Below are 9,673 nucleotides of genomic sequence, written 5' to 3'. Positions count from 1 at the left end.
TGTCAAACGCTTTTTCTAGATCTAGGCACAGAATGGCTCTCACGTCTCTGGTTTCATTGTCAATGACCTGGTGTTTGATAAGCTTCAATGCATCTTGTGTGGATAGCCCTGCCCTGAATCCAACGATATTGTGTGTATATATGTTGTTATCTTCCAAGTACTTGTTTATCCTGTGCAGTATGGCATGTTCTGCGACCTTGTCGATACATGATGTCAAGGATATTGGCCTCATGTTGTCCAAGTTAGGGGGCTTTCCTGGCTTAGGAATAAGGATCGTGCTGGCCAGCTTCCACTGCTCTGGCACCCTGCCTTCTTTTCATGCTGAATTGATCATATCCCTCAGGGTTTCAATTGAATCGTCATCAAGGTTACGCAGGGCCTTGTTTGATATACCGTCCGGGCCAGGGGCCGACCTGCCGTTGAGATCATGCAAGGCTCTTCTGATCTCCTCGATGTTAAAGTCGCCCTCAAGACCTGGATTTGGCGTGCCCTGGTACTGTCTACTTGGTGGTGCCAATACTTTTTTGATTGGGAGGTACTTATGCACGAGCTGCTGGACAACTTGCTATTCTGTAGTGCGCCCTATCTCTTTATGCAAAATTCGAGCGATAACATGCTTTTGATTTGTTTTGGTGGTGTTTTCGTTGAGGAGATGCTTAAACATATTCTATGTCTTGCCATTGCGCATCTGACCATCGACGGAGTTGCAGATTTCGTCCCATTGCTGCCTCGATAGTGCGCGACAATGTTCCTCGACTGATCTGTTTACCTCAGCTATCTTCTTCCTCAGTCTTCGGTTCAGGCGCTGACCCTTCCACCGGTTCAGTAGTGCTTGCTTTGCCTCAAGAAGATGAGCGAGCCGGCTATCCATTCTTTCAACCGGAAAATCTGTGGTAATGGTGGAGGAGACGGATTTGATGTCATCTTTAATCTGTTCGACCCACTGCTCCAAGCCTTGTCTGTGGCCATCTTGTTCCCTTTCCATCCTTATCTTCCTGAACTTATCCCAGTCTGTGAAGTGAAATTCTCTGTGCTTTTTACGCTCCACGGAGAAGGTAGTGGCAAGAATACAGTGGTCACTCCCTAGGTCTACAGCAAGGTTCATCCACTGGGCATTCTTGATGTTCCTTACAAATGTAAGGTCCGGGGTGGAATCCCTGCAGCAAGATGTACCAAGCCTTGTTGGTAGGCTGGGGTCTGTGATTAGGGTGAGATCAAGTTCACTTGCACTTTGTCAAAGTCGATTTCCTTTCCCAGTGTTGTACTTGTAACCCCATGTATGATGAGGGGCGTTGAAATCACCTGCTATGACGAGTGGACATTCCCCGGCGATATTAACAGCTTTCTTTAGAACCGTCTTGAACCCTTGCTTTTGTTCCTTTGGACTGCTGTATATATTCAGAATGAAAATGCTCTGACGGTTGCTGGTACCCGGCACGATCTCTACCAAGACGTGTTCCAACCGGCCTGCTTCTATCTTGAGGTCGTGGGTTACGTGCGTTAGTTTGTTGCATACGAAGGTGCAGACTCCCCTCCCTTCAGTATCCCCTATTACAGGCCGGAATCCAGGCAACGTTGCTTGCGGTAAAAGGGTCTCTTGTAATAATATAATATGAGGCTTTTTTTTGCTGCTCCTGATATACTGCTGCAGGGTTGCCTTCTTTTTAAGGTAACCTCTACAGTTCCATTGCCAGATACGAAATGCTTCACGTAGCGCTGCCATCATGGTTATTACATGGGCGGCCAGAGCCTGATGCTGCACCTGTCGACAGGTTTGGTACCACTAGTATTGGTGGCCGAAGGGGTGAGCTTGGTGCATGAGGAGGCCTTGCTGTGTTGTGCAGATCTGCTTCGAGCTTTGTAATGCGCAAAGTCATATGCTCTTCCAGAGCCGCCACGCTTGATTGTAGCCTACCCATCTGCTCGCTAAGATTGGCTACTACTTTGCTGAGCGTGTCAAACACCTCTTTCATATCTGACATGGTCGTTTGGTTGGCTTCCACGTGTTCTGCCATGACTGCCCTCTTTTTCGCAGTTCTAGAGTCCCCCACGTTTTCAGCCACAGGGACATCAACTGGCTGAGGCATTGGCTGTGAAGATTGCTCGCTGGTTAGCTTAGTGAGAAGAATTTTTATTTCCTTTAACTCAGCTGATAGCCTCTCATTCGATTTTGTAAGTCTCGCGTTTTCTTGCTCTAGCTGTGCAATTCTATCATGCTCTGGCAGCTTACCTGTCATCACCTCTGCCCCGCCGTTGCGCACTCGCTCAGCCCAGCTGCCTTTCGAAGTAACTGCAGGCGTCCTCCCCAGGTGTGAAGCCGTGATCTCGAACTGAACGCCAGGCAGCTGGCCATTCGGGTGCCGCCCAGGCTGATCCCGACCCTGATGGTGACCTTGAGAACTCGTGCGCCCCCGTGATTGGGAGCTGGCCTTGGGTCTAGAACCTCTTCTGGAACACGACCTCCCCCTGGAGTGGGGCCGCCTTTCCTGTTCTTGTGTAGTCGGGATGCTCTGGGTCCCGTAGGCTGGAATAAGCTGCTTGTCATTGATGTCTGGACTCGATGTGATTGATGCGTCCCGGGCTTCTGCGGCTGCTCGCGATCTTTCCCAACGTCTGCGTCTGACGACGTATGGCACTAAGAACCTGTTCTTGCACTCCTTGTCTGCCGTGGGATGGTGACCGTCGCACAGCCTGCATCTTGGATTGCACTGGTGCAGGCTATCTGGGTTCTTGATCTCGCAGCCTCTGCAGATTGTTTCAGCTGGGTACGGACAGACGTCAGACCCATGTCCCAGCTTTCCACAGACGTAACAAATATCGATGTTCTTGCGGTAAAGGGAGCACTGCAAAAGTGAAGGTCCATATCTCACGAATCTGGGCACCTTGTGTCCTTCGAACGCTATGATGATTGTCCCGGTGTCCTTGATTCTCTTCGCCTGCAGCGCGAGCGGGTTGTTCGCGTTCACAATCTTTCGGGTCAAAATGTCCTGAGTATCGCTTACGGGGATCCCGCGAATCACTCCTTTACAAGTGTCGTTCGTAGGGTGCCGCGGCGTACGCCCTAACCTCGAAAACTTTGCCTCCAATGTCAATTTGCTTGACCTTGAGGTACCTTGAAGCTCTGTCTTGGTCCGGAGTGCTTGCCACCATAATGTTCTGCTGCAAGTTGGAACAGATGATGTCCTGCATGGCCTCTTCCTCTTTGACGCCGGCCGCCAGTACTATCGCGTCTGCCACGGCTCCAGTGCCAATTTTCGAGATATTTAATCCTCCACGTGGTCGTAGCACAATTTTGCTGAAGTCCTTAGGTAGTGGCGGCATGCGTAAAGCTCGCACGATTGTATGCTTGGTGTCATACCTACTACGACTGGCTCGAGCGTCTCCCGCAACGCCGGCCTCGGTCGAACCCTTGGCAGCTGGAACGCTAACCGCGGCTTGCTTATTCCTTGAGCGTCTCGTTTCGGCTTCCTTCCAACCCATTTCTTTCGTGCAATCCTCTGGATAGATGTCCTCTCCATCTACTTGGTATTCCATTCTCAGTTGCAGATACTGGAACGCGCAGAGCGTTGAGTCGCGTTGGCGCCGGGCCGGCGCATCGGCGACAATCGCCTCCTTGGTTAGGCCTAAATCCCCCCGTTGGCGTTGCCGTGTAAAAATGTCCCAAAAAACGGTTTAAAAGTCCACTCACCGGCACAAAGGTGGTATCTGCTGATTTCTTGAGAACTTAGGCACACGATGGGAGTAAAAACTCGGCGACATATTTGTGAATACCACAGGAAAGCATTCTTGAAAGCAGGAGCCGATCTTCGCGCGTCCGCGCTTGTCGGCACCTAGAGCGTCTCCCCTTCGTAGTTAATAATTAATAAGTAATAATCAAAAGAGGGAGGGGAGGGGGGCAAGCATGGCGCTTTTCGTTTTGTTCTTTGTGCACGTATGAAGTCGTTCTTGTTCGTGTGTTTATTGTTTTCGGAGCGTGTTAGCGTGATTTCGTCGAAGGTGGCCCATTTCGCGCAATTTTTATCTGTCCTTGATATTATAATTACTTCACCTTCTGGCGTTTGCGTTCGGACAGACAAAAATTGCACTAAAGCTGCATGGCCCGCTTTTGTACTGCCTTTCGTACGTAACAAATATATTTGTGCTCAGTCTCGTAGTATACTATATAGACCGCAACAATAATAATAATTAAACTTTTAGAATATTAGTGCATATGTGCGGTTTAACGTCCCAAAACCACCTTATGATTATGAGAGACGCCTTAGTAGAGGGCCCAGAAAAAATTATTAGAAGACGCTTGATATAACCATCTCTTGAAGCCTTTCTCAAATAGCTGGTGGTTGAAAAGGAATGTGGTTTGAGAAAGCTGCCCTGTTCATGACAGAGAGGTGGAATTCGGTATCATGGACTTGGTCTCGTTTTGTTCATGGGGTTCAACGGGGTGGTTACGAGGTGAACCTACGCGCTTTTATAAGCGTAGCAGTTGTGTGCACGTCGTGGGCTAACCGCAAACATCGGCTACATTGGTGTTTAAAGGGTAACTCACGAGTCGCGTTAGAGCACAGACGTCAGCGTTATCACACTTAAATGCACTTTACGGTGCACTTTAAATGCACTTTACGGTTCTCGCCGTTCCTGGTTAGATATAAACTGCCAATCACCTGTGGCTCACACCCGCATACAGCGGCCAGTGGTGTACGGGTGTCTTTCACACGTGTCTGGAGGAAAGCGTTTGTTGATGCACGTGGCAAGATTTCACAACTTAGCTTGAACTAGCGTGGCACTGATGAAAAAGAAAGGACAGGATGACAAGAGGTCAAGAAAGGTAGGCGCTAAACATCCACTTGTTTATTTCATGTCCTTAACAAACCGTCTTATACATGCCTAAAAACAAAACTTATCTTGCACGTGGTCACACTCCAAGATGCGAGTCTTTATCCGTCAGTGCCATTTATGGCGTACTCACACACGTCCCCCTTATCTGCTATGGCCTCAGCTTCTTTAATTGCGAGTGTCAGCTGATTCTGAGACTGGCCAATAACAATGCAGCTGTACAGATTAGAAGAGCCCCCACAACCCTTGCGCCCACAAATGCTGCTATGAACCCTCCCGATACCGCCTACTTTTCTTGACGTCGATGTAGTTCTTTCCTTTTTGAATGCAAAGCATTTCTTAGCGAACTTCGAGCGCATCTATCTATATATATCTGTCTCTCTGTCTATCTATCTATCCATCTATCCTTCTATCTAGCCGCTTACGACTTCTAGCTTTCCTGGCCGTTTCGATAATGGTATGGCATAACATGAGAGAGAGAGAAGAAATGTAGGAAAGGTAGGGAGGTTAACTAGACTATGCATCCAGTTTGCTACCCTAGACATGAGGAGGGGGAAAAAAAGAGAGAGAAAAGGATAGACACATGTCACATCACACACACAATTCCGAGTTTCACAGGCGGTCCTTCAATGAAGTTGCTGACAAGTATCTCAGAAGGGCTCGTGTGGCTTTCTGTGCTGATGTGCTGCGCGACCAGGCTCCTAAGATCTTTGCTTCATCAAATGACCGGTCATCGAGTCTATTCAAGGCACACTGGAGAGTCCGGCGATCTTCATCAAATTGGGCACAGTGGAACAAGAAATATTCAATAGTCTCTATACAGTTGCAGCTTTCACACATGGATGAATCCGCCATGCCAATGCGATGGCTGAATGACTCAGTAAACGCTACCCCAGTCCACAGCCGGCACAGCATTGTAGCATCACGTTGAGAAATCTTGGATGGCAGTTGTTTCTGACGTAATGACTTAAGCTTCTTGGGGTGATGATTGGAGCTAAGTGGAGAATTCCGGTGCGCAAGCGTGGCAATATGCGCGATGTGACGAAGTTCTCTAGCTGCGTCTACTCTTGACAAGGGTATTAACAGTGTGGGCGCTCCATCGTGGGCACATCGGGCAGCGTCGTCGGCGAGGTGGTTACCACTGATGCCTAAGTGGCCCGGCAACCATTGTAAAACAATGTCATGCTCTTGATCAGCAGCGCAATGACAAATTTCATTAATACGATACATCATCTGGTGGTAGTTTCCACGTCGTAGGCTTCGCACGCATTGAAGGGCTGCCTTGGAGTCGCAGAAAATGGCCCATCTACTAGGGGATTCTTGCGTAACAAACTCCACAGCAGCTCGAAGAGCGGCGAGCTCGGATCCTGTAGATGTCGTGATGTGTGATGTCTTGAATTTGACGGTGATTGATCGAGATGGTATGACAAAGGCACCTGTCGAACTTCCCAAAACCGAACCGTCCGTGTAAACATGAATTCGGTTAGCATACGACAAATGCAAGAGGTCCAGTGAGATCTACTTGAGAGCTGCAGATGAGAGGCTTGCCTTTTTAGATATCCCCGGCACTTCAAGGTGCACAGTCGGTCTTTTCATGCACCACACTGGAGATAGTGGTATGGTTGTGGGTGAGAATCTCCACGAGATGGAATTCTGGTTAGCCGCAACAACTTTGGAAAACGCTGCCTTTGGTCTTTTTCGTGGCAAGCTAGCAAGGTGGTGGTTAGGCACTCTGGATATGTGACGGATATGTGTCCGGAGTGTGTTGACAGTTATATATGTCGTGATGGGATGGTCTTTAGCAATACCAATTGTTGCTAACGTATTAGCGCACCGAGGTAACTCCAAGCATGTGCGGAGGACTTGGCCTTGAATGCTTTGCAGGACCCTGATGTTAGTTTTTCCGGCGTTGGAAAGCACGGGCGTGCTATACCGCAAATATCCCAAGAAGAGCGCTCTGTACAGCTGAAGTATAGAAGACACTGATGTGCCCCACGTTTTACCAGCGAGAAATCTCATCACGTGTGTGATAGAGCTGAGCTTCTTCTTCAAGTGCGACATTAGAGATTTCTGTCGATAATGACGCCCAGGAATCAGTGACGTCTCATATACGAAAGGTTCACGTTGTCGATATAAACAGGATAACAGATCATGGGCTTGCGGGTAAAAGGGACTAAGGCGCACTTCTCTGTGGAAATTGTGAGGCCTCGTGCATGGAGATACGTCGACGTTATTCTCGCTGCTTTCTGGAGTCGTGCACGTACCTGGAGTCGTGTAACGGCTGAAGCCCAGACACATATATCATCAGGGTATGTAGAGATATTGACTGAGCGAGGTAGATTTTGTACACGGGGCAATGACCGTGAGGTTAAACAGTGTAGGGCTGAGAACCCCGCCTTGTGGAACGCCACAAGCGGTGTAATGATCAGTGGTGTGGCCTTCCGCAGTGAGCACGAAGAAGGATCTCCTCTGTAGATAGCTTCGAATCCATCGAAATATTTCTCCACCGATTCCAATGTTTCCAAGGTATCTAGGTTGGCATCGTGCGTTACGTTGTCGTATGCACCTTTCACATCGAGGAACATTGCAACCGAGATGCGCTTGAGGTATTTCTGTTGTTGCACAGAGGTTACGAGGTCGATGACATTATCAATAGAAGAGCGGCCTCTTCGAAAACCAGCCATGGCCTCTGGGTATATAATATAGCCCTCAAGGTACCACTCGAGGTGTGTCAGAATCATTCTTTCCATTATTTTGCCCACGCAGCTGGATAGCGCAATGGGTCGATATGATGCCAGATCAAGCGGCGACTTTTCCAGATTTGAGGATTGGTACCAAGCGGCTGAATTGCCATCTTTCTGGAACGACGCCATCGTTCCGTGACTGTTTGTAGCCTTTTAGTAGCTGGTCTCGGCTGCGTCTTCCAAGATGACATAAAGCAGCGTATGTAATACCAACTGGCCCAGGTGATGATGAACGTCTGCAGGTGGCTAGAGCTGCATCCACTTCCTCGAGTGAGAAAAGCATATTCAGTTCAGAAACTCGTGCTACGGGAATTGGCATAACATGACTTTATGAAGAACATATATGAGTTGTCATAAAGTGAAAATCATGACACGTATGTCATGAATGTCATGATTTACGTTTCACGATCGTGCAGCTCCTGTTGTGATTTCGTTCACATTATATCTGGCAAAACTGGTATGGTATGGCATGATTGCATGGCGATCAAAGGCGACATACCCTAACATGAAAATTATGACATGCGTGTCATATCACATGACTACATGCCACGCTCGTAATGCGCTCGCAGCCATTTCGCTAGCGTCACAAATACCAAATTCGGTATTCCAGTATACGTGAATGGACGATGAAGGTATGATTCTGGGACAAACATGTTAATCATGAGATGCGTGTTATGTAACAATATGACTGCATGCCATCCTCATGACGCGCTGGCGGCTGTTTCGCTAGCTTCACTTTACCAAACTCGGTATTACGCGAACGAACGACATAGGTAAATGACACATCCAAACATGATGATCATAACATGCGTGTCATGTAACAACATGACTATGTCCCACACTGATTATGTGTTCGTGGCCGATTCGCTAGCTTCCCATATGCGAAATTTCGTATTACATCACATGAATGAATGATAAAGGTATGTGACTGGTGCAACCATGATAATCATAAGATGCGTGTCATGTAAGAACATCATTACGTAATTGATGTGTGATCAAAGGGAAAGTAAATTTTGAAATTTTGTTCATTCGTGCTGGCCCTCGCTGTTTTCATACATTGCTGCAATTCAAAAGCTAGGGTGCCGTCATTTGCCCCAACTGCTCCTGTGTGTAGTTTTCAAAAAAACTAAGCATAACAGCTTGGGCACGGTCAAACTTCTGCAATTGCCCTTGTTCATGATGCAGAATAGCATCCCATAATTTCAATAAATGGTGAAGGATTTCTTCACTCTTCTGAAAAATTTTATGCAAGTTGTCACCCACTTCTTCAACTGTTCTGTGCACCCCAGTGCCAAGACCTACAATGAAAAATTATATGCAGATATTTGATACATCCTGCATGACATTCCAGTTCATTAAGCATGCTTTTCTGCTCTAAAACTTGCCCAGTGTTCATACATGCAATAGTAGTGTTTACAAAGAAACAGGTAGGAAAGAATAATGTGAAACATTTGCAAGGAGAGGAATTATAGGCTGCTGCCGTAGCAGCTCGATGTGATTCCCCATTCTGGAAATGCTTACCAGGAAACATTGTTACACCAAACTTTGTCTTTACCAGAACCAAGTCTGAAAACAGAAAGTGTTTAGAAAAGAACATGAATGTATTATGCAAAGCAGGTAGTAAAGAGGTCAACATGAAGTTCTCCAAAATAAGAACATCTCACTTGAGATTCCAAGTGAAGCTTCATATTTGCCGTCTGTGTGTGTCGCATGAGTAGTTTTCAAAAGCAAGTGCTAGTTCCATGAAAATATGCAGAGTTATGTACTAAATTCGTGTTGGAAATAGTTGTCTTTGGCTAAGTTGATACATGACACTACGACATTATGCTACAATGTTTTGTAGTGGAGCAATGTATTGGGTCTTCAGCTTCGTTGGTCATTGTTGGCTGTAGATATTCGGTTGTCCACTCCACACAGTGGTTTAGAATTGCATTATTTTCCTTTTCTTTCTATTTATTCCCTTACCTAACTGCCTGTGACACTATTGCCTTGTAGACAACCGAAAACCCTGTCCTGTTCCTAACTTGAATCACTTTGTCCCTACGAATGAATAGACGATCCAGCCACTACTAGTTTAAAAGTAAACTGGCCCGACGTTT

The sequence above is a fragment of the Rhipicephalus microplus genome, chromosome X (genome assembly GCF_043290135.1).
Source record: "Rhipicephalus microplus isolate Deutch F79 chromosome X, USDA_Rmic, whole genome shotgun sequence".
NCBI lineage: Eukaryota > Metazoa > Arthropoda > Arachnida > Ixodida > Ixodidae > Rhipicephalus > Rhipicephalus microplus.
The sequence above is the reverse complement of the archived record's forward strand: the minus strand, read 5'-3'. Positions refer to the sequence as shown.